Below are 27,207 nucleotides of genomic sequence, written 5' to 3'. Positions count from 1 at the left end.
TCTCTCTCTCTCTCTCTCTCTCTCTCTCTCACACACACACACACACACACACACACACAGAGAGAGAGAGAGAGAAAGAGAGAGAGAGAGCGCACGAGAGAAAGCCTCTCTGTAAATTCCTTATGCTCCCTCTAAAAAAACAAAATGTGTTTCAGGTTCTACGTCAGTTTTGTCTAAGGTGCTCCTTAAGTGTGTAAGAATGTTGTTAACTGCCACCAAGTTGGTTTTAACTTATGGTGGCCCTATGATTGAGAGACCTCCAAGATACCCTGTCATCCACAGGCCTGCTCAAATGCTGCAGAGTCAGGGCTTTGGCTTCCTTGATTGAGTTAATCCACCTGTAGTGTGGTCTTTCTCTTTTTCTACTGCCTTCTGCTTTACTAAGCATTATCATCTTTTCCACAGAGTCACGTCTTCTTGTGATATGGCCAAAATCCAACAGTCCCAGGCTGCATCTACACTACAGTAATAATGCAGTTTGACACCATTTTAACTGCCATGGTTCAATGCTATGGAATTCTGGGATTTGTAGTTTGGTGAGATATTTAGCCTTGTCTGTCAGAGAGCTCTGGTGCCACAACAGGAATCCATAGCATTGAGCCATAGCACTTAGAGTGATGTCAAACTGCATTATTTCTGCAGTGCAGCCTCAGTTTAATTATTTTGGCTTCTATGGAGCATTCTGGCTTGATTTGCTCACAGACCCATTTGTTTCTCCTTTTGGCAGTCCATGATATTCCCTTTGGTGTTGTTGCTGTTGTGTGCCTTCACGTTTCCTTTGCTATTGCATTTCAAATGAGTTGATTTTCTTCCTGTCAGACAGTAAGGCTATTTCTGAGCAAATAATTGTAGGTTACAGTGAACAATAGGCATCATAGTAAGATATGTCTGAATATTTTTTAAAGGATCAAAAATGCATTTTAAAGAAATAAGTAACAGACTGTGAAACAGGAGCACGGCAACCCAAAGTAGGTTGTTGGACTAAACTCAAGCAGCTTAGCCTAGCCAATGTTAAGGAATTCTAAAGGTTGCAATTCAACATCCGGGAGGCTGCACAATTACCATCCTTGCCCTGAAGCTCCTTGAGCCTCAGAGGATGGCAATGGCAAATGCCCCCTGAATAAATCTTGCCAAAAAACTAAAACAAAAAACTAAAACCTGCAAATGGTTCACCTTAGGGTCACCATAAGCTGGAAATATCTCAAAGGAACACAACAGTAACAGACAACAAACAATAGCTTCTACTCCCATAATAAAAGTCAATCATTTTGTTGTTGCCAGAGCTGAAAAATGCTCAGAAGAAGGCAAATCATCACCCTTCTTGGTACACTGGAAGTCTCAGAGCAACCAAGAGGACCCCTAAAACAACCAGGGGTGTTTTTCAGCTGTCCTTTGCCTCACACCCACAAGAAGGCCTTCACACTAGGTTTTACCTTTAGCTTATGGAACCTATTCTACAAGGCATCTCTCCCCAAGTGGTTGAGCTCTAAGGACCCACAAAGCCAATCATTCAGCTTGGAGCCAGGGATGTGGCCAACGTTGGAAGCCAAGAGGCATCAAAACATGTATAAAGTGATTAGTGACAGATGGGAGCCTAGATAATACCTGCACTTTGTTTCACTTCAGTGGTGGTGTCTGCACAAGCCAGAATACTCTGGAAGCAGCCCAAAGCATCCAGACTCTAGAGCAGACCTGACTTTCCTGTTCCCTATGTTATGATGCTGGGCAGCTGTTTGCCCATGCATAACACTGTGTCACTGAGCACCATGTCTGCTGGTGAGAGTCATTTGCTTCTGAGGCCAGAACAAGGCACCCAGCCGCAATCACATGGCTGGCCAGCTTGTTTTGACCTCAGAGCAAGCAACTCTAATCAGCGGCCATGGCATCAGATGGCACAGTGGGATGTGTTCTTAACAGTTGCCTAGCATCACAGCGTAGGGCTCTGGATCTTCTAGAAAGATCCAGAACAACTGGTGGGTTTTTACAATCTGTGACAATGGGTGTATACACCAGGTTTGCTGCTGAACTGTCCAGACATCGTCCAGACTGCTTGCACCAAAACTGGGGTTTGGGCTGTGTGTCATCCAGAGTCCCCACCAAGAGGATGGGTGGGAGAATGTTTTATTTGGCCCATTCAGAGAGGGTCTATGTCTCTTTCTTTGTCTATGTACGCATGTCTTTCACTTTTTCTTTCCCATAGAGGTCACTTCCCCCTTCTTCAAGAGGTTAGCTAGTCTCTTTCTCCCCTTTGGATAAGAAAGAGCAATCCATCAGACTTGAGCCCTAATAATGGCTGCTAGCTTACACCTGCATATGACAGACAGCTTTTAGGGGCTCTTCTAACCATTTAAATACAACCTTTCTTTTCTGTCTGTTTTCCTTTCTTAAGGTGGATTTCCTGAGGCAACAAGTGTAAATTTAACTTTTTACCTTACAAGAGCATTCAGCAATTGTTCTATCACAATGGAAAGAGATCCCATAGCACCTTTGAGACTAATTGAAAAAAATAAGATGGCAGCATGGTCTTTCAAAGACTTGTTCAGATGGTTGAGGTGGAGTGGAGAGTCCAGATACAGACCAATATAAGCCAGTTGTGCATGAGAATGTCAGTTGAAAACCTTGTGGGTATGAAGACGAGGCTGCTACACTACACACAGTTCAACACTATCTAACTGTGTGTTAGATAGCGAGTTCATCACATTCCCTCTCTAGTTCTCACACTACATCCCAGCCCTTGCATGTAAACCCACTGTGGTGACCTTAGGCAAGTCACACTTTCTCAGCCTCAGAGGATGGCAATGGCAAACCCCGTCTGAAGAAACTTGCCAAGAAAACTCCATGATAGGACCAGCTTATGGTCACCATACATCAGAAATGACTTGAAGGTACACAGCAAGAACAAAGAAATATGCCAGTGACCATTTCCAGATAGCCACATGGTGTGTGGGGGGACGAGGGGCACAAGACTGATGTCTATTGTACAGTTAACAGACCTTCCCCCCTATTGCCACATGATGGTTTTAGTGTGTATAAGATAGTTCTTTTGTGTAAAAAAACAATAATCATACACTAAAATACACAAGGTTATTTGGAAGTGCTGTTGGGGAGTTCACAAGAATTGTGTTGTTTGGTATAACCCTCACCTAGATTTAATACAAAGATCTCATGTGTATTTCTGTGTAGAATAATTTTCTGAAACACTTCAGAATGTGCAAATACTGGGTGAAAATTGCACAAAATTATCATAATTGTGTTTTTGTTCTTGAACAAACTTCCAAGTATTGGGTAACCTATATTTCAGCCAAGAAACAAATGACACCAAATATCCTTTTCTTCCCTAGTTCCACTATTATTCTCCCTACCCAAGAGGTTCTAGAGGGAAGAGATATGATTGTGCAACTGGGAACAGTTCTTGATTCATTCTCTTCACTGCTCTTGTTATGAAACATCTAATTATCTTTGGAATTACACGCTGCACAATAATTGACTACTGCTCTCTTGTTCCCAGCGTATGTTACACCGCACTGACTCACAGCTAAAGACTGCCTTCGCAGAGAAGTAACCAACTTCAAAGGAAAGACAGAAGTTTAGTTTATTTTCTTAGCATCCATAAACATACATTTCAACCAGAACAACAGAGATGATGGTGGAAAGTTCCAAGGAAGGGATGGAGTGGAAAATAATGGGTGCATCAGCAAAACCCAAATGATGATGCCCTGTTCTGCCTTCTTTTCTAAGATAAATCATGAATGCAGGTAACATGTCTTGGCTTTATTCCAGTATTAATTGGCAACATTAACATTACAGGAAATGCTTCCTTTGAAAGAGGGAAGGCAGAGAAAGCTTAGTTTCTTTGTTGCCGCAGGCAGACGATGTTAGCAGCTTCTTTCCAAGGGTGTGTCCATTTCTTAATCTGAAGCACATATGGCTTTTCTGGGAACCAAGCCAGTAGGAGCTGATGAGCAACTCCGACTGCTGAGGGAGCAGATAATATCATAGCTCTACCTGATCCAGATTTATAGCCCAGATCAGATTCGGCAACCTATAAGGCCTTGAAATGTTTGGAACTTTGTTGTTGTTGTTGTTGTTAGGTGCCCTCACATCAGCCTCAAACTCATGGCAACCCAGTGGATGAGACATCTCCAAGGCTCCCTATCTTCCACTGCTCTGCTCAGGTTCTGCAGACTTATACCAGTTACCTCCTTAATAGAGCCATCCATCTAGCATGTGTTCTTCCTTCCTTCCTGTATCCCTCCACCTTTCCTAGCATTATTCACTTTTAGAGTGAGTCATGCCTTCTTGTGATTATAAGGTGTGTTATCATGATGATTAGATGTGATGATAAGATTATAAATTGTAGTTGGGACAACAGATCTCACAATTCCTGACTATCAGCCATCCAAGGTGGAGAATGATGGGAGCTGTATTCCAGCACATTAGGAAGGTGCTGGGTTACCTATTCCTGCCCTCGATTATTAAAGGGGATTGTGGGTAGGAACCATGTTAGTAAATTGATAAGAAGAGAGAAAAGGGACATATAGGGTTGCATCAGATGGATATGGGAAAGAAGCAGCAGCAGTTGGAATGCCCACCCCAAGAAGCCACAATCCAGCAAATTTCTACATTTTCGTCCTCCTCCCTCAGGCAGAAACACCTCCCCCCAAAACCCCCCTTGTCTTTCTGTTCCTCTAGCAGTTAGGTCAGGGATCTCCAGGGACAGGGGTTGGGAGAAGTACTTCAGCTAGGGTGAGAATTTCAGCAGGTCCCAACTCTAGAAGCCAATCCTAGCCATTGGTCAGACATTACAACCATAGAGATGTTGCAGTGTTTTGCTTTACCTCTGGGTTCTTGCTTCAGCACCTGGTGGTTGAACTAGATGGCCCTTGAGATACCTTCCCTTCTATGTTCCCAGGGAGGGGAAGTTCATTCTCCACTCTGCTAGTGTTCTGCATTAGATTCACCATGTTTTGCTGTCAGGTCTGACAGGATACTAAATTCAGAAAACCAGGCTTCAGTAATTAAAACTCAGAAAACCTTTATTAAGACACAACAGATCCAGTGCAGTGATGTTCATTGTCAGAACTGGCCAGCTAGTGTTAATATTGCCTGATTAAGCTGTACACAATTTAAAATGCCTGATGGGCTTAATTCTTAATTCATTGGGAAGGTCAAAGAAGAAAGTGCAAAGGCAGGCATAATGCTGAACATAAAGAAAACAAAAATAATGAGCACAGACGAACTACACAAATTCAACCTAGACAATGAAGAAATTGGAATAGGAATTGAGCTCCCATACCTTGGCTCAAACATTGATCAGAACAAAGACTGAAGTCAAGAAATCAGAAGAAGGCTAGGAATAAGAAGGGCAACTATGAAAGAATAGAGCAGACCATAAAGTGTAAAAATATACATCCAAGCACTGAAATTAGATTTGTTCAATCTACTTTATTCTTCATCACCATGTGAAAGTTGGTCAGTGAAGAAAGCAGATAAAAAGAAGATCAGTAGATGTGGTGCTGGAGAAGAGTGCTGAAGATACCATGGCTAGCCAAAAAGGCAAATAAGTGGCTTCTTGAGCAGATCCAGCCAGAAATTTCCCTGGAAACCAAGATGATCAAGGCTGTTGTACTTTGGCCACATCATGTGAAGGCATGACTCATTGGAAACCACAATTATGCTAGGAAAGGTGAACAGCAGTAGAACAGAAGAAGACCACACAAAAATTGGACAATTTTGATTAGGGAGGTCATGAGCATGAATTTACAAGACTTAAGCAGATCAGTGGAGGAGAGGGGGCTTGGAGAAGTCTCATCCACAAGGTCGTCGTCATGAACTGGGGACCACTCGAGGGCAGTTAACAACAAATAATTAATAAACACATTTTTCCTTCTCGTTCCCATACCACCCCTTCTATGTTATTACAGCCAGATTCTTTTTACAGAAGCAACCTTGAACAGGCTTATCTCATGCTTGCCTCCCTCCCATTGTTATCTCAGCACCTGCGTCTAAGATCACTATGTCTTACCAAAAGCCTTCTCTACTGTATAACCCATCATATTCACTTCCCAATATTTTAGGGCAGGCAAGATGTATATGCAACTCCTGACATTTGCAGAGGCTGCTATTTGACCCTGGCAGATATATCTTGTGATTAGAGCTATAGGCACAGGGACTTCCGCATGTGTGTGTGTGTCTTAAAGAGCAGCCAGAAATCTGAATTTTTCCTCAGTGAAGAATGCTGTGACTATAATTGTTACTTCTCGGTTGAAAAAAGCTGGCATTTACATTCAGCAGCAGAGCAGGTAGATTTCCACAGCAACTCATTGTGGGAACATCCAAATCTTTCTTTTCTCTCCCTCTCCCAATTTACATCTTGTTCCCATACAATCATATTATGTAACAACCTGAAGCTGTGCAGACTTGAAATTGGTATCCAAAAGAACGGTGTGTTTCCCAGGCTCCAGTAGCTAAAGGGCTCGGAGCGTTCAGGCGCCCACAGAGGTTTTAATCTTTTAACACCTGGGTTGACGTCGATGAGGCTGGCTTTGCTGCTGTCAGCTTTGGGGAGAGGCAAAAAGGGTTGTTGCCATGTAGCATCAGGGGCACAACAGACAGTTCTAGGGCAAGAATGTTGCTACAGCATGCTTTGTGCTGACTCACAAGATTTGGCAGGGGAGATAAAAGTGAATCACCTGTGGTTGACATATGCAAAATTTCTGCTTGCTGTTAGGTATCTTTTGCCCCATGACTTTAATCCCTTAAAGAAAGCTGTCCTCCCAGTTTGCAATACAAAGAGCACAAAAATCAAAATGAACAGATTGTGTGTGTCTTTCAGTGTGTTTAAAAGCATAAACTTGTAATGAAAGGACAAGCCCATTTGCTGCCGAGGACTTCTTAAGTTCCAAATGGGAAATAGCTACATCCTGGGGATACAGTCAGTGAAACAGTGCCATAAATATTCCCCAAAGGTACATGTTAAAAATGGCCTTGGGCTTTGAGCCAAGGGAGATTTTAACAAGGCTAATTCCCCAAGGGTAATAAAAGAAAGTTGCCCTAAGGAAGCAAAAAAGGATGATCTTGATTGCTATTCTGTAGGGTATAAGATCTGCTAGAACTCCTGTGAATATCTGTGCTGTATCTATGGTTGGGGAAGGAGGATATGTTGGGAAAGGAGGATATGCATGAGGGTATGTTTTCCATATGGGTGTGTATGTACCTGAGGTAATCAACCTCTCTTTATAGATTGGGATGAGAAACCTATAACTCTTATCCTAATTTTGCAATTAGGTTTGCAGCCTAATTTCAAAATATTTCTGTAAACAGCTTTATACTTGGTAGTGGCTGTTGGCTTCCATGTCAGTGAGGTGAATCCACACTAGATTTTATTTTAAATTTTAGAGGAATTATCCAAGCTGTTTAACTTCTTGGGAGGGGGTCAGTGTGGGGGGGGGGGGCTTCCATGTCAGTGGGGTGGCACATCTGCTCTGGGTTTTTCTCTGACTTTTAAAGGAGCTATCCAAAGTACCCAAGCTTTTCTGTAGATAGGGTTCAGAACCATGGATAGTTCTTTTACAGTTAGAATAAAATCCAGAATGGATTCTCTGCCCTTCAGGCATGGAAGCCACTGGCTGCCACTGTGTTACATATTTCTTACCCACAGAAGCCTCACACTATTCACTCCATCATCTCACAAGCCATTCTGAATAATAATTGGATGAAATGCTCCCCCTGTGTACAATACGGCCAAAATCTTCACCAAGGAGATGAAGTATAATTTTAAACTCACAGAATTATGTAAAACCATCATCGCAATGGAGAACTGAAAATGCAGATATACATCTGGATGTACAGTGCACACTATACATCCATAACAAAACTGTGCAGTGTCTACTGGTACACAATGTACATCAGAATGTGCATAATGCCTCTTCCACCAACTTGAACAGAATACAACCATTTCTCACTGGAAAAAAATGTCCTGCTGCTTCTGTAAGGAAAACAGCACAGGAGAAAGATCTCCACATGATTATAGTAGAGGATGCTGTCCTGCTGCCAGGGCTGAAATAAAATGTAACTGCTAGCTTTGTTGGGTTTTTATTATGCAGAATTAGGTCTGGGAAGCCATCTTATCATTTGCCTGAACCATTTTGGCTCTGTTTCCAATGAGAAAGAAAAGCTGTCTCAAACTTCTACAATCTTCCTGTAAACTGATTGTCTTGACCTTGTTGTCCTTAGGTCCCAATACATTTATTTTTGCTTGATTTACACTTTTATTGAGGATCAAGGATCAAATTTTGGGGAAATAATATATGCAGAACTGGTCTTGCATCAAAAAGTGGCATTCTGGGGCATCTAATGATCCTCACTGAGAATCAGTGTGGTGTAACAGTGTGAGCATTGAGCATTCTCATGAAATGTCCAATGTTCGGCAGTCTCAGTTTAGTCATCTTGGCTTCTAGGGATAGTTCTGACTTTACTATCCAATAAGATATCCTCATACTTCAGGCTCTTGTCTAGTTCCTTCCTAGTTTTCTATTTATTTTTTTTACTGCAGTCTCCATTGTGATTCATGACTGAGCCAATGTATGGAAAATCTTGACCTATTTCAATGTCTTCATAATCTACTTTAAAGTTATGTAAATCATCCATAGTCATTATTTTTGTTTTTCTAATGCTCAGCAGTACATCTGCCTTTGTAGGTTTGTAGTGCACTTCAACCGCCATCAATTCCCAGACAACATGTATTCAGTTTTAGACATAGGTTATTGGAAGATGACAACAAAAAAGGAAGAACAAAGGGCCTTTTCCAGAGGATCCAAGAAATTTAAACCGAAGGTTAGGGATGCTCTACAACCAGCAGAGAACACAATACACATCCAAGGACAATGATCCTGATTAATCCTCTGTCATCCAAGTTTTTCATCTGATTTTATAATGTTCCACTTTCTTTTTTCCTCCTCAGCATTTTTCAGTTGTTGACTGCAAAAATGATTTGCAACCATATAGCTCAGCAGAGGAAAAGGAACAAAAGGGGCAGAATCTTGACTTTCCCTATAGATCCATGCAAGAGCAAACTGCTGCAGCCTCTCCCAGCATGTGCCTTTTTCCACATTAATAACTTTTGCCACATTGACATTGCTTAACCAGAAGTATATCGGTTTACATGTGTGAAACGTCAGAGTGTATGACAATATGTTAGCAACACATCACTCAAAATCACAAGTAACAACCAATACACTAATATGAAAAACAATGAGTAATGCTTAACAGGTTAGTTTCTACAAATAACATTATATCATTATAACATTAGTTCATGTGAGACCTAAAACAAGCCAGAAAGAGATAAGGGTTTATCTGGCTCCATTTAGATGGATTCTACTATTATGTACTTTTTCTAAGTGCTTGAAGGGATTCCTATACATCAGAGGTTTGGAAACCTCAGTTTCGGTAGCCCTCAAAGGACCCGTGAAGTGTCCCAAAGTTCCTTAACCTTCTCAGTTTTTTCTGAGCTGTTTTCATGGTTTTTTTTTTTATTTTTGCCTGAAAAAATCCCGCAGTTTGCCCAGAAATAAGGCAGTGTACTTGTTCAGCTCCCCAGACCCACCCAGCCCCCTCAGAACACACACACACACACACACACACACACACACACACACACACACTTGGTTGAAATTGCATACATTGTCACTTAAATTGTCCTCATGAATACTATAGAGTATAAGGTTATCACCTCCATTTTACAAATTTTAGAGGCTGAGATCAAGGGTCTGATAGCAAAGATATGGCATGAATTTATGGCAGAGGTGATATTTGAGCCCAGAACGAGAGATTAGATTTGATCCATAAGAAAAGAGTTCAGCCAAATGAACACCGAACAGCTCATAGGAATATATATCAAAACATTGCCTGTATTGCACAATATCATTTTAAAAAAATGACAGCAACAACAATGACGAACAGAACCCACCTGTGCTTGGTTTAAATACAGTGACAAGTTGCCCCAGAAATTCATAGCTGTTGCATAAACAGTTTAAAACTGTACAGAAAACATAGGCATTCTAGAGTTCAAAAACACACTTGAAGTGCAACTCAAAGCTCATAAAATATGATTCGCTGAAGAGGAACAAAATTGCAATGTATCAATCCATTTTCTGTAGCCAAAGTTTGAAAAATACTGAGATCTCACAATTTCAAGACCACAGAGATAGGAAAACCCTGTGCTCTATCTGATCTAGAGGAAGAAATATTGCATTCCTGGATTCCAGAATCTGGGGTAAAGTCTGTCTTTTTTTTTTTTGAAGGTGATGAGGCTGGAAGGAAGAGATATTTCAGATTTTATCTAAACCATCAAATTCAACTCTGTCTGCAGATAAGGAGAGGAGCCTGTCTAGAGCCTTGATATATTGGCCTCACCACTAAAGTATTCATGAGAATTTTCATTGGTAACTAAATAAAGGTTAGAGGTTACTATAGCTCCTGAGCGCCATTGGCCTGATCATCTAGATTCTCTGATAAGACCATGGGATCTGTTTTGTATTGTCTTGGCTCATCAATGTAGTAGTTGTATTCAAAGACAGTCACATTTATCTGTTTCAGCATAAAATATATATAAAGAAATCCTAGAACCATAGAGTTGGGAGTGACAGCAAGGACCATCTTGTCCAACCCCTTGTTATGAGAGATAAATAAAGCATTCTTGGGAATTGGCCATCCAATCCTTTGTTTAAACACTGCCAAAGAAGAAGAGTCCACCCTCCTTTGAGGCAGTCTCTTTTACTGTTGATATGCTGTAAAAGTAAAGATGTTCTTCTTAATGTATAGGTGGAATCTCTTTTCCTGTAGTTTGAATCCATTGCTCCATGTCATAGTCTCTGGAACAGCAGAAAAAAAGCTTGATCCATTGTTAATATGATATCCCTTCAAATATTTAAACAGGGCTATCATATCACCTCTTCAGCTTCTCTTCCCCAGGCTAAACATACCCAGTTCCCAAAGCTGCTCCTCATAGGGCTTGCTGGTTTCCAGACCTTTTACCATTTTGGTTGCGCTCCTCTGGGCACATTCCACCTTGTCAACATCCTTCTTCAATTGTGGTACCCAGAAGTGGACACAGTACTCTAACCAAACTAGAGCTACTTCCCTTCATCTGGACACCATACTCTTGATAATACAGCCTAGAATTACATTGTGTTTTCAGTTACTGCATCACATCTTGTACCATTTGATGAAGTTATATAGAGATTCCCATTACTTCTCATGATGTAGACTTGGGTCCATAAAAGCTAATGCTAGAATTTTTTTTTCTCATTTAATCTCGAAGATGCTGCAGGATTCCTTTACATCTCTTGAAGGAGTAAGAATAATGGCACAGAGTGTAGCTTCACTGCTACTCTGTCTCAGATGCACTACACATTAGGAATAGAAAAGAATTCATTTGTGATTCATTTTCCTCTCTACGAACTTTCAAAAATCCAAAGATTCCATCATAAGCTCAACAGAAAGAACTTGAATTTTTTTTACAAAGAAAAGAAAAAGAATGTGGGATAAGGCAAGGCGACAGATCTATTCACCCACCCAGAGAAAGGGGGTTTGAGACTTTATGTCTTGAAAACCTTCCTTTATATCTGTATGTATTCAATTCTGCTTGTGGCACTAAATTGGAGTTGCCATTTCCCCACTGAGAGTCTCCTCTTCTTTAACAACAACATGGCAGGCAGAAATAATTTGGCCAATGCTGCAAAGAGATGAGAATTTGGTGTGGGTTTTTTTAAAAAATAAAAATAAAAAAATTCTCAGAACAAGTAACTTACTTTATACATTGGACAGAAAAATATTGAGATTAAAAACATTCCAATGTGGAGGCACAAAGATCTTATAGGCTGGAGAGGTGCACACAGGAACAGAAAGCAAAAATGATAGAAGTGTACAGCCAGCCCTCCACATTTGCAGCCTTGACTTTTGCAGCTTTGATTATTTACAGATTTGATTAATATGTTCTCTCTAGAAATCTTTAGGTCCTCCAACTCGACTCTGCCAGATGGTGCCTATAGAGTCATACTGGAGCACCCTAGAATCATAGAATAATAGAGTTGGAAGAGACCACAAGGGCCATCCCATCCAACACCCTGCCATGCAGGAAATCTCAATCAAAACAGCCTGAAGAAAGAGGCTCCTCCCTCCCTAACTGTCATCTTTCGGCCTCTGGGGGAGAGAGAAGGCTGGCCCAGTTCCATCAGGGGCTAGCCTGAAGAAAGAGGCTCCTCCCTCCCTAACTGTCATCTTTCGGCCTCTGGGGGAGAGAGAAGGCTGGCCCAGTTCCATCAGGGGCTAGCCTGAAGAAAGAGGCTCCTCCCTCCCTAACTGTCATCTTTCGGCCTCTGAGGGAGAGAGAAGGCTGGCCCAGTACCATCAGGGGCTAGCCTGAAGAAGAAGAGCCCTCCCTCCGGTCCATCTGCCTTGGTCCAGGCCTCAGAGGGAGAGAAGAATGCTGGACCTGATTCCCTCCCCCCCTCACCATTCCCTTCTCCTTTTGTGTCGTGTCTTTTAGATTGTAAGCCTGTGGGCAGGGAACTGTCTGTTATCCCCTCTATTGTAAACTGCTTGGATTCCCAGTGATTGGGCGGTATATAAATAAAACCTATTATTATTATTATTATTATTATTATTATTATTATTATTATCCCTGACAGATGGCTATCCAGCCTCTGTTTAAAGACCTCCAGGGAAGGAGACTCCACTACACTCCGAGGGAGTTTCTTCAACTGTCGAACAGCCCTTACTGTCAGGAAGTTCCTCCTAATGTTGAGGTGGAATCTCTTTTCCTGTAGCCTGCATCCATTGCTCTGGGTCCTAGTCTCTGTAGCAACGGAAAACAAGCTTGCTCCCTCCTCAATATGAGATCCCTTCAAATATTTAAACAGGGCTATCATATCACCTCTTAACCTTCTCTTCTCCAGGCTAAATATCCCCAGCACCCTAAGTCATTTCTCATAGGGCATGGTTTTCAGACCCTTCACCATTTTAGTTGCCTTCCTTTGGACACGCTCCAGTTTCTCAACATCCTGTTTAAATTGTGGTGCCCAGAACTGGACACAATATTCCAGGTGGGGCCTGACCAAAGCAGAATAGTGTGGCACTATTACTTCCCATGATCTAGACACTATTGATGCAGCCCAAACTTGCATTAGCTTTGTTGGCTGCCACATCACACTGTTGACTCATGTTCAATTTGTGGTCTACTTGGACTCCCAGATCCCGTTCACATGTAGTTCCATTCAGCCAGGTGTCCCCCATCCTATATCTCTGCATTTCATTTTTCCGCCCTAAGTGCAGTACCTTACATTTCTCCATGTTGAATTTCATTTTGTTAGCTTTGGCCCAGCTTTCTAATCTATTAAGGTCATTTTCAATTTTGATCCTGTCCTCTGAGGTATTAGCTACTCCTCCTAATTTGATGTCATCTGCAAATTGAATAGTATGCCCCCAATTCTGTCATCCAAGTCATTGATAAAGATGTTGAATAGCACTGGGCCCAGGACAGAGCCCTGTGGAACTCCACTGGTCACTTCTCTCCAGGATGAAAAGGAGCCATTGTTGAGCACCAGTCAACCAATTACAAAACCATGTAATAGGTACCTTGTCTATCCCACATTTTACAAGCTTGTTTGCAAGAATGTCATGGGGAACTTTGTCAAAGGCTTTACTGAAATCAAGATATACTATATCCACAGCATTCCCTTCATCTACCAAGCTGGTAATTTTATCAAAGAAAGAGATTAGATTTGTCTGGCATGACTTGTTTCTCTGAAACCCATGTTGACTTTTTGTTATTATGGCATTGCCTTCTAGATGTTCACAGACTCTCTGTTTAATGATCTGCTCCAGAATCTTTCCTGGTATTGATGTCAGACTAACTGGATGATAATTGTTTGGATCCTCTTTTTTCCCTTTTTGAAGATGGGGACAACATTTGCCCTCCTCCAGTCTGCTGGGACTTCTGTTCTCCAGGAATTCTCAGAGATTACTGCCAATGGCTTTGATATTACATTAGCCAGCTCTTTTAATACCCTTGGATGTAGTTCATCTGGTCCTGGAGACTTATATTCGTTTAGGTTAACCAGGTATTCCTGTTCTATCTCTTTACTTATTCTGTGCTGAAATTCCCCTATTCTGTCCTCTGCTCCATTATCCTCAGGTTGAGCACCCTTTTCCTTTTCTGGGAAGACTGAGGCAAAGAAGGTGTTGAGTAATTCTGCCTTTTCTCTGGCGGGATACATACCGCCATTTAGTACGTCTTCTATACGTACTAGGGTTAGGAAGGGGCGGTGCTTCCGCACCCCCCTAACCCTAGTACGTATAGAATACGTACAAGATGGCGGCGCCCCTTCCACATGGGCGCCGCCATCTTTGCGTATCGGACGCTGAGCGTCCGTACGCGTCGCGCCGCTTGTGACGTAGCGAGCGCGCCCCTGGCGCCTCGCTACGTCGCAAACGCGACGAAAAAAGAAGCTCCATTTTGGAGCTTCTTTTTCGGTCCGCGCGGGAGTCGGGCCGTGTGAAGGCTCCGGCTCCCCCGCGGACCTACTGGCGGCGGCGGCAGAGCGCCGCAAAGTGGCGGTATGTACCCCGCCTCTGTCTCCTGTTAGCATTTTGCCATCTTCTCCATGCATTTGCCCTACCATTTCCTTTTTCTTCCTTTTGCTGCGGACATACTAAAAAAAAAGCCCTTTTTATTGTTCTTAACTTCTCTAGCAAGCCTGAGTTCATTCTGCGCTTTAGCTTTTCTGACTTTACCTCTACACAGGCTAGCTATTTGTTTGAATTCCTCTTTGGTGATTTCCCCATTTTTCCATTTCTTATACATGTTCCATTTAAAAGTTAGCTCAGTTGAAAGTTTCTTAGTTATCTATCCTGGTTTCTTGAGACACCTCCCATTTTTCTTTCTCACTGGAACTGTTTGAAATTGTGCCTTCAGTGTCTCCCTTTTGAGAAACTCCCATCCGTCTTGAACTCCCTTCTCTTTTAGCATTCCTGACCATGGGATCACCCCCAGTATTTCTCTAAATTTACTAAAATAATTTTTCCTAAAGTCTAGAATGCATGTCTGACTATGCCTGGCTTCTCCTTTCCATTGTATAACAAACTCCAGAAGTACATGATCACTCCCACCTAAGGATCCCACCACTTGCACCCAGCCTCTGTACTTAACTAAATCATCCCTTTTGGTTAGGATCAGATCCAAAATAGCTGATCCCCTTGTTGTCTCTTCCACCTTTCGGACAATGAAATTGTTTCCAAGGCAAGTGAGGAATTTGCTAGGCCTTGAGGATTTGCCTGAATTTGACTTCCAGCAAATATCAGGATAGTTGAAGTCTCCCATCACTACTACATCTCTGCTTTCTGAGTCTTTGATCATCTGTTCCAGAAAGGCATCATCCAATTCCTCCATCTGACTTGGGGATCTGTAGTACACTCCCACAATAACATCCTTGTTGTTTCCCTCCCCTTTAATTTGTATCCAGATGCTCTCCACCTGGCTTCCAGGACTGATGTCCTGTATCTCTTCACTGGTGTAAATGTCCCTGACATATGATGCTCTTCCTCCTCCATTCCTGTTTGTCTTATTTCTCTTGAAAAGGTTATACCCCTGTATTCCTACATTCCAATCTTGAGACTCATCCCACCAGTTTTCAGTAATGCCTATTATATCATATTTGCATTGTTGTGCTGGGAGTTGAAGTTCATCTTGCTTATTTCCAATGCTCTGTGCATTACTGTAGAGACATCTTAGACCATGAGTCCCCCCTATTTGCTGCCTGTGCAAGGTTTTTGGCTTCCACTTTTGGGTCCTTGCACTGTATGCCTTGTTCCCGCACATAGCCTCCCCTTGCCCTCAGCCCAGCAGCCACTCGTCAGAAAATATGTATATTTTTCCTTGGAGTGGACTGCATCAGCTGAGGTACCACTTGCGGGGTATCTCTAAGGATACCCAGCATTATCTCAACCTCCTCCGTCCTCCAATACATAAACCGCCTCACTCCTTCAGCCACCATCTTCACTACCCACAAGTCCAGACCCTGGAAACAGGCCCTTATATACTCCCCAGGGGAAACAGCAGGAGGTAGCCAAGAAAAGGCAATACTTAATGTGTAATGGGGCAACTTAGCCTTGCAGCGCTGGCTGGGAGGAGAGAATTGTTATGATGTTGGAGCTCCTACTTCGAGGAGAATGAATTGCTGCAAAACAGATTATAAAGGCTCTTGAAAGTGCAGAATATCAAGCTATTAATTAAACACATATTGTAATGGTGCAAACTGGTATGCTGGTTTTTAAGGTTGGGATCATGAAAGGACAAAGTAATGTGTATGAGGCGCTTCATCCCTTAAGAGATTAAGCGACCAGCCCGTTGCATTCCAACACAGAAGAGTGTGTGTAGCCAATAGCAAAGCGCGGCGCTAGCTGGCTTTGCCGCGAGGGACATGATGCGTTTGAAAGGAGAGGAGAGGTGGTCTGCAAGCATGGATGGGTGGGTGGTTCAATAGTTTAATGTTGACATATACATGTGGTCTTAAAGTGAGAAAGTGTTGTTAACTCGTACTGCAATGTGTAACAGCTGAAAATAAATATGAAGTTCAATCAAGTTAGACAACATGCATAGTGCTGTCAGTGTGAGCACTATGCAAAGTGCTCCACAAATCATACATTTATAGCAAAGTTACTCACTGAAACCTTGCTATGGAAAAAAAGTCTTTTACACACTTTGCCACAGTTTGATTAGAAGATGAAATCTACCACCTCTGGTAGACATATGTAAACATTTGCTTGGCATAGAGGTAGTGCTGTCAGTGTGTGCATGCATGGGTGGGTGGTTGAATACATATATGTTGACATGTCCCACAGAATCAGGAATGAAGGTAGAGATGGCAACGAGCCAGTTCCCTGGTTCCAAGAACTCCAGAAGGACTACGAATGGCATCATTGTGTGAGTAGCCCAGGAACAGTGTTAGTCAGTAATTCTAGGTCGTTTAGGTTATGTTTATCTGTAGCTTTTCTGATATGAATATCTGTGTAACTTTGTTTTCTGACCTGCAAGGCTAGGAGGCCTGGCATCAGTGATAACTTCCTATTCTATATTATTTCTTTAACATAAACTCTTTCTTATTAAAAGAAACTGCTATCTCTTTGCTCCTGTACACGTGCCTTAACTCAGCTAGGGATTGCTCTGGTTTAGCAAGAAAGGAAACTAGATCTCTCTTCCAAGAAAGTCTCAGTGTGTGCTTGGGAAATATAGTTCATTGACAATTCACTGAGTGGTGGCACCGGAAAAATAGTTCTTTTAAAGGGACTCCCTGAGATTAAGGCCCCCAAAATGACCTAGACGTAACGACTAACACTGGTCCTGAGCTACTCACACAATGATGGGATTGTAATCAATCCACAGCTGCAATCAAATGTGTAGTTCAATGAAGTTACACAAGTTGCAATTGCGAACATAAGTTTATTTTCTAAACCAAACATATGTGAAAATGCAATATACAAGGAGATTGTCATAGACAACAACGGAAGTATTGTTTTGCTTGAGTAAATTAAAATGTAAGGTATGTAACTCTTCATACAACTTGAGATTATAAACATTACATTACTTTTACCAGCAATATATGAAGAAGCACTATACGAGGAGATTATCATGGACAGCGCATGAAATGGTTTTTTGTGTAATTAAACTGTAATGAAAATTTTGTAATACTTTGAATGATGTTATGAATTAAAATACTCCACAAAGGCATCTCTAATCCTCTCCCCCTTTTCCCTTTCCTGTTGATCAGTCAAATAAGTAGTAGGGTCAATTACATATGTCTCAGGAGAAGTGTTTTGTCCCAGTAGGACATCTCCATTGCTCTCTATGATGTTATGCAGAATACAGCAAGTTAAAATGGCAGAAGGTAAATTTTCAAGAGAGAGGTCTAGACCTTTAAGCAGTGCTTGAAATCTAGATTTCAAACGCCCAAATGCTCTTTCAACCACGATCCTCGCTCGAGATAGTCTCTTATTATAAACTCCCTCCCTCCTGCTATGCCCGATCTTAAACGGAATGAGCAAGAAAGGCTTTATGGGATATCCACCATCGCCCAAAAGAAGCGGCCCGACCTGTTGACCTTTAATTGTCAAAGTTGGACAACCGGGGACATACAGTCCAGCCTTTAATGCGTGGTAAATAGGGGATTCCTGCAGGACATGACTGTCGTGATTTGTTCCTGCATGTCCACAGAAAAGATCTATAAATCTTCCAGTGTGATCACATGTTGCCTGTAGAATCATGGAGTGTTGCTGTTTCCGATTTATGTACTGCGGTCCCTCGTGAGCAGGTGCCTTGATCGTCATGTGGCATCCGTCAATTGCTCCAATCACCTGAGGGAACCCCAGCGCTTCAAAGCCAGACATATTCTGTGATTGCAAAATAGACCAGAAAAATAACATTAGTAATATAATAAGCACAGCACATGCTGTAGATGATCTAAATTTAAATTTTTAAGCAGGTAGATAGATAGATAGATGGATAGATAGATAGATAGATATATGGATGGATACACAGACACAACGACAGGAAGGCAGGAAGGTGGAGATACTAGCTGAGACATTTACAGACTAGCTGAGGCAATGACAGTCTTTTAGATAGATAGATAGATAGATAGATAGATAGATAGATAGATTGTGGCATCCGTCAATTGCTCAATTAAACGGAGGGAACCCCAGCGCTTCAAAGCCAGACATATTTTGTGATTGCAAAATAGACCAGAAAAATAACATTAGTAATATAATAAGCACAGCACATGCTGTAGATGATCTAAATTTAAATTTTTAAGCAGGTAGATAGATAGATAGATGGATAGATAGATAGATATATGGATGGATACACAGACACAACGACAGGAAGGCAGGAAGGTGGAGATACTAGCTGAGACATTTACAGACTAGCTGAGGCAATGACAGTCTTTTAGATAGATAGATAGATAGATAGATAGATAGATAGATAGATAGATTGTGGCATCCGTCAATTGCTCAATTAAACGGAGGGAACCCCAGCGCTTCAAAGCCAGACATATTTTGTGATTGCAAAATAGACCAGAAAAATAACATTAGTAATATAATAAGCACAGCACATGCTGTAGATGATCTAAATTTAAATTTTTAAGCAGGTAGATAGATAGATAGATGGATAGATAGATAGATATATGGATGGATACACAGACACAACGACAGGAAGGCAGGAAGGTGGAGATACTAGCTGAGACATTTACAGACTAGCTGAGGCAATGACAGTCTTTTAGATAGATAGATAGATAGATAGATAGATAGATAGATAGATTGTGGCATCTGTCAATTGCTCAATTAAACGGAGGGAACCCCAGCGCTTCAAAGCCAGACATATTTTGTGATTGCAAAATAGACCAGATATATAACATTAGTAATATAATAAGCACAGCACATGCTGTAGATGATCTAAATTTAAATTTGTAAGCAGATAGATAGATAGATAGATGGATAGATAGATAGATAGATATATGGATGGATACACAGACACAACGACGGGAAGGCAGGAAGGTGGAGATACTAGCTGAGACATTTACAGACTAGCTGAGGCAATGACAGCCTTTTAGATAGATAGATAGATAGATAGATAGATAGATAGATAGATAGATTGTGGCATCTGTCAATTGCTCAATTAAACGGAGGGAACCCCAGCGCTTCAAAGCCAGACATATTTTGTGATTGCAAAATAGACCAGAAATATAACATTAGTAATATAATAAGCACAGCACATGCTGTAGATGATCTAAATTTAAATTTGTAAGCAGATAGATAGATAGATAGATAGATAGATAGATAGATAGATATATGGATGGATACACAGACACAACGACGGGAAGGCAGGAAGGTGGAGATACTAGCTGAGACATTTACAGACTAGCTGAGGCAATGACAGTCTTTTAGATAGATAGATAGATAGATAGATAGATAGATAGATAGATAGATTGTGGTATCCGTCAATTGCTCCAATCACCTGAGGGAACCCCAGCGCTTCAAAGCCAGACATATTTTGTGATTGCAAAATAGACCAGAAATATAACATTAGTAATATAATAAGCCCAGCACATGTTGTAGATGATCTAAATTTAAATTTTTAATCAGATAGATAGATAGATAGATAGATAGATAGATAGATAGATATATGGATGGATAAACAGACACAACGACAGGAAGGCAGGAAGGTGGAGATACTAGCTGAGACATTTACAGACTAGATGAGGCAATGACATTCTTTTAGATAGATAGATAGATAGATAGATAGATAGATAGATAGATAGATAGATAAATAGGCAGATATTTAAGTAGATAAATAGATGGAAGGATGGATGGATGGATAGATGGATGGATGGAAGGATGGATGGATGGATGGATGGATGGATGGATGGATGGATGGATGGTTAGTTAGAAAGATATAAGGGTAGATTGACAGACAGAGAGACTAGTAGATGAGATATTGAGATGAATGGAAAGATAGATAGATAGATAGATAGATAGATAGATAGATAGATAGACCTTTCTATAGTCTCCTAGATAGACAGCCCTCCGCAGTAGAACCATTTCCATACACAGGAACACCTCAATGATAGCCTTGTATGCTGTTGACTTTCCCACACCGAAAAAAGTTCCAACTGTGGCATATGAGCCACCATGGGCCAGGTAAAATATGGCCATGGCAATTTGCTTTTCTACAGGAACTGCCTTGCGGAACCTTGTGTTTTGCCGGGAAAGATGGGGACGCAGCTCGTCAGCAATCATTTTGAAAACCGCGCGTGGCATTCTGAAATACTGCTTCCAATTACAGTCAGACCAGACAGTTCTAGCATACACGTTCCAGTGAACATCAGTCTTGGGGTATATCCACCACCTCCTAGCCATCGGTTGAAAGCAGTTCTGGGCGCCTTGCCGAAATAAAAAAAGGATTTCATCCAATATTAAAATATAACTTCTCATTTCTTCAGCATGCTCCCCGCTGTCACACAATGTCAAAACAGCTCCGCATTGGACCAAGAGGTTGTCAATAAGCAATGGGATCAATGAAAACATATACTCAAATTTCTGACGACGATCCATGATTGCTGAGATCCCGAGCAAAGGTAAACCAGGTACCAGTGGGAGGGAAATGTATATAAGGCTAGCAGCGCTTATGACGTTTGATCGATTAAGCGCCCTGATTGGTCCAATTTTTTTAAAAAACCGCCAAAAATACTTCGTTTTACAAACGGTCAACACATGTGGAAACGATGCCAAAAGGTAAATCGCTTCCAAATAATCCGGTTTAAGCTTACGTCATAATGACGTACTATTGATTGACAGCTCCAAATAAGGTATGGATTTATTTAAACACCGATTTCATGCCAAGTAGGAACGCTTGAAGGTAATTACATCGATTTAAATTGCCAGATGGGCACGATAAAAAAAGAGGTTCTGAAAGCGGGATAAGAACAGTGTTTTTTTGAATCGATTTTATCAAAACCGTATTATCTTAAACCGTTTCAAATCTTAAGTGGGAACAACCCGTCTGACTATTTTCTCTAGCTCTTTTGCCTTCCAGAATACTGTCTCCCTCCCCCACATAACTCAGTTTAAAGCCCTCCTGATCAAATTTTTGAGACTATTGGCAAAAACGTTTTTGCCAACTGGCGTGAGATGCAACCCATCCCTTGCCAGAAGTCCCTCCTCAAGGAACCTCAGACCATGATCCAAAAATCCAAATTGTTCTCGGCGGCACCATCTACGGAGCCAGTTGTTTACATCTGCTATTTTCTTCTCCCTTCCTGGACCATGCCCTTCGACTGGGAGAAGAGATGAGATGACAACCTGTGCATCCACCACTTTCAACTTCCTACCCAAAGCCTCATAATTCCTTATGATATTCTGAAGGCTGTGCCTTGCAGTATCATTGGTTCCCACATGAACCAAAAGAAAGGGGGTGATGATCAGTAGATTTGCCAAGTCTTGTCAGCCTCTCTGTCATATCATGGATACCTAGAGATTTCTAGAAGAAAAAAACACTTATCTATGAATTTGTATGTCCTCCTGTGCAATTCTATGGTCAACTTCTTCTAGATGTTGTTGGCCATATAGTTAAAATGGAGGATCCAGAGATTCCTAGAGAAGTGTTATCTTACTTTTTTTTTAAAAAAAAAGTAGGTTTTTTATTTGCATTTTTCCCACTTTCATGAGGGTCCTGTGACCCTAAACCCCAGCGAACGTGGAGGAACTACTGTACATTCCTCATTTAAACTTTGTTATAAGTAAATGGAGTGGCAACATGAGCTGTAATTCTTTTTACTCCATTATGATCAGTTAATAAACAACAGGGGAGGAAATGGTCATTTGATTTCATAAATTGTAAAATAAGTTAACAGACACATTATACCTGTTTAGGGTGTGATGTCAATCTTGGGATTTTATCTTTTGAGTGTTTTGTTATTGTTTTTAAAGATATTTTTGAGGAAGACTGTTGTATGTTTTGGTTTTAAACATGCACTGTGCCCATGTGCTAGGCAGAATGTTTTTTTGTTTTTTGTTTTTAAATTATAAATTCCTTCACACGCAATGGTTTGGATCCTAAGATAACTGAACGTCTTAAAAAGTGAACTTTGTACTTACAACGTTAAGTACAAAGAAACATTTTTTTCTTCCCACTAGAGTCAACAGTGACTCTCAGTGGCACTCAGTGGCACTTAGGACTTTATCACACAAATGAAATTGGTGGCAATGCAGGGTCTTTCAGGGCTTTAGAGACAACTTCACAGTTGCTTATCACATGATGCTACACCCAATCCGAAGAGAATCTAGGGAGAATGGGAGGTGAATCAAGAAATGAGCACATTCGCAAAACTACCAGATTTACATGTCCGTTTTGCTTGTGAATTGACTCCCTTCACGTCATGCCAGCCATGTGGAAAGCAAGCCTCAGATGACTTCATTTCCCAGGGTGCCTTGCTCTCATCCCTTAAAGGGATACACACACGCTCTCCCCTCTTTTGGTTCCCTGGCTGCTTTTCTTCCTATAATTAATGGAAGAGCTGCTGGAAGAAGGCAGACAGAGGGCATTTTGGAAGTCCTCCTAGACAGGAGGCAGAAATGGAAGACGTGCCCTGGAAAAGGAGGGGAAGGAACCAGGCAGGCTTATGGACCCTCTGTGTGTGTCTTTGGAGTTTGCAAAGGGAAGCCTCATCCTGCCTTTCTCTGAAACACCTTTTGGGACTTCTGTGACAAAGAGGATTCTGCTCCCCTCCCCTCCCTGGAGCATGTGAAGGGGCACTTGTGGAAATGATAGTTTTGAGCATGCTCAGAAAAGGTATTTCTACGCTGGCAATGGGGATTTGTTTTCTCTCCTTTTGATAGCCAAATCCGCATTGGACTCACTTTAATGTGCTTTTAACCTCTTTTTGTGCTCTGTGTGTGATAACCAATAGGAAATAGGCTTGCTTTTGTGGGATGCCAGCACTTTAACCATTTTTGGGAAGGAAGCACATAAGTTGACATGTGATAAAGTCCTTAGAGGGGTTGGAGTAATCCAGAGTGCCACAACATTACTCAAAAAAAAAAAAAAAAAAAGTTTGAAATTGGCATTTTTGCCTTAAAAACCTGCCAGAAAGCCCTTCAAAAGTATGAAAACGTGCAAAAAAATACTTTCTCCCAAACAGGTCCCTTCTAGGTGTACTAGAGTACAACTTCCATCATGCACTGCCAGTATAGCTAGTGGACATGTTGGCTCAATGATGGGACCTGACACTTTGGAGGATGGCTATGAGTACACAATGGACCTTCTCTCTTTCCAAAGAAAATGTGGCATATCGTAATTATGTTTGGGCTGTTGTCACTTCCTGCCACCATTTTGAGAGGGACTGCAGAGGAAAGCTGAAGAATTTGAGCTCACTCTGTGTGTGTGTTTGTGTGTGTGTACATATGTGTATGTGCAGCTGTTGAGGGAGACGGTCCTTATGCTGTTGCCTACCCCTGCTTCGCATGAATCACTTCTTCAGTATTCAGATCAATAAGAGATATCTTAGCAAATTATTTACAAAATATTAGCAAAATATAAAGAATCTTAGGAAATTGTAAGTCCTCAGTGAGAAGTGGTTTTGTGACATCTTTAAACACTGAGATACTGCCACACAATTTTAATTCTGTATTCTGGTTTATCCACTATGGCAACATCCTATGGAATTCTGGGTTTTGTATTCACAGCCATCTTCTGGAGACATAAGAGCTCTTTAGCTGATAATTCTAAGTGCCTCACTAAACTGCAGATCCCAGGATTCCATGGGATGTTGCCATGGCAGTTAAAGTAGAATATAGCACAATAACAGCACAGTGTGATAAAGATCCTAGTTAAAAAAAAATGTGAAAAACAATATCGTAATTTTGTAATTTCATCTACCTGGGGGAAAAATCATTGTTTCATTTTCATGTGTGAGAACTAAAGATCTACACCCCTAATACTCAGCACCACCATGTTTCTTATTTTCTTTTCCATCAATCCAAAGGCTATACAAGTTCAGAAGGCTAATGCCAAGTACCTGAAAGGCCGGATAGTTTAGTTCATTTGGTTTAGTTTCCTTCTGTTACTCAGTCCATAAAAAACATATTTGTTTCTTTGCAATGTTTGTTCTCGTGTTTTTTCTTTCTTTTCTTTTCTTTTTCTGAATCAGGCTATGCCAGGAACTTTCTGTCTCTGTGTATCTGTGTGTGTCTGTGTGCATAAAGCATACAGAGGAGATATCCCAATCAATATTTAGCTTTTACACAGTCGTTAACATTTGGTGTTTGTTTTTCCCAGACTTGCCAACTGTTTACATGCCAAACAGATCACGTTTGCCTGTCAGAGTTCTAAGTTAGGTCTTAAATGTTTCATATCTCCAACTGGTTTGCAGCACCTTAAACCTGCACTGTACTATAAATGGGGATCCAAATACACTCACAAAAAGCTGTTTAATTCTATACTTTCTTTGTTTTGAGTCCCAGAGAATTTTTCAGAGCATGGTACTATAAATATATTTTGTCAATAAAGAGAAGTATGTATCCTGGGTTCAGGGTGCAGGGGAGGGAAGTTTACCAAACTGATTTAAGCTCTATGCAAAGCAGTAAGATTTCTAAGCAAAAGCAAAGAGGATGGCCTCATTTCACTCAGGCACTAATTTGTGGTTCCTTTGTCTGCAATGGTGGGTGGGAGAATAAAAACACTGCACATTTCTGACATCTGGACATGGTGGTGTTTAATTTTTACACCCATTTAATACACATTCATACAGCTCAGTGATGTATAACGTTTTGCCCTGGCTCCTCAATCAATGGGATGACTACTGTAGGAGAATTGTTGCCTACAACTGTCAGCTGTCTTAAACATATATTAAAAGTCAACCTTTTACGCTGAGAGAATGCTTGACACCGATTTTATCTACAGTGCTGTTAAATCATTCATCCTCTGATACTGCTTTGAATCTATCTACATAACAATTCAGCAAAGCAGGGACAACCCATGTAAGAATATAAGAAAAACCCTACCTGACCAAACCATGACACCATCATGACATTTTGACTCTGTTCTCTGTTGCTGGATCAAGTCTGTCTGCATTTGATGTGCTCAGTTCAAGGATGTGAAGTGGCAATTCTTTAACCACACAGGTGAGATGGTAGATCATAGAGTACAGTCGGCCCTCTACATTGGGGGCTTTGACTTTTGTGGATTTGATTATTCACAGATTTGATTAACATGTTATCTCTAGGAATCTCTAGGTCCTCTAGGGTTACTCTGCTGGAAATTGACTATAGACTCACAATGGAGGACTTAGAAGTTCCTAGATAAAACACTTCTCTAAGTTTGTAGGTCTTCCTGAATGTTTTTATGGTCACCTTCTGGTGGGTGTGGACCATACAGTTGTGCTGGAGGACCTAGAGGTTCCTAGAGAGGTGTTCTTTCAGGTGAAAAGTGTTTTTATTTGCAATTTTCCCATTTTCTGGGGGTCCTGTGCTCCTAACTCTAGCAAATGTGGGGGGCCCATTGTACTTGCTTTGTATGCAGAAAATGTGAGATGCAAGTGACATCTCTAAGTGGGCATGGTACAAGGCAAGGGCTAATTACCTCCCATGAGATAGGTGTGGACTACACTACTCCACTTTGGGCAACATTCAGCTTAAAATAACACCCAGAAGTCTCCCTCTGGTCATAACATCTATGATTTGTGGGAGGCTGGGGACATAGGAATTTTCAAGTGAAACTAAAAGCCTTGGAGGCCTTCAGGCATGTCAATTAGCAATTTGGAAATATTTTGGTGTGATTTTTTGCCCCCCCCTCCAAATTTTGGGTGGGGACTGGGCGATGTGGCTCTGTATCCAAAAAGGCCACATTTGGTAAAAGGTCTGTATCTGAAACTCTGGAGAGTCACTGGTGATCATTGTGATGCATAATTAGACAATCTGGCACCCTCCAGATGTTCACCAGTATAGGCTTCATAATCATCCAAGAATGCAGTTTAGAACACCATTCTCCAGTGGATAATGGTATTATCCTCTAGGTGAAGCCATGTGGTGTTAGCATCTTAAGTTTATGACTCCAGAAATTCTCTGTTTTGTCTACAATGCCTGAACATGGCAGCTGAGTGCCAAACACTGATAAATCAGATCTCTCTCTCTCTCTCTCTCTCTGTCTCAACACACCCACCCACTTATACTTATGGGTTTTATTCTCAAACTGTTGCTTAATAATCCATGGCATGGAAATTGCCTCTCTCTGTTGTTGTTGTTTTTGTACCAGTGTACACTGAGTTAATGTTCTAACATCATCACTACCCCAAAATCTTGTCCCCAGTTAATCAACATCTGTCCCCTAGTTTATATAGACCTGGTTACATATGATACATATTATAGCTGCCTTGAGTCTCTGTACCAGGAGGAAGGTGGGTTAGAAACAAACAAACAAACAAATAAATAGTAGTTCTGGCTCTCTGTTTCCACAGAACAGTGCTCAGTTTACATATGAAATTAAGATACATTTATTAGAGTGATTAACAAACAATACAAATGAATTAGCAAAATGTTGCAGAATTTGATTTCTGCAGTTGCTCAAAACAAAGGTGAACTGACAAGGTTTCCCATGACATTCTTGCA

The sequence above is a fragment of the Sceloporus occidentalis genome, unplaced genomic scaffold (genome assembly GCF_023333645.1).
Source record: "Sceloporus occidentalis isolate IW3139 unplaced genomic scaffold, rSceOcc1.0.p SCAF_3, whole genome shotgun sequence".
Classification (NCBI taxonomy): domain Eukaryota; kingdom Metazoa; phylum Chordata; class Lepidosauria; order Squamata; family Phrynosomatidae; genus Sceloporus; species Sceloporus occidentalis.
This window is presented reverse-complemented; position numbering follows the sequence as displayed.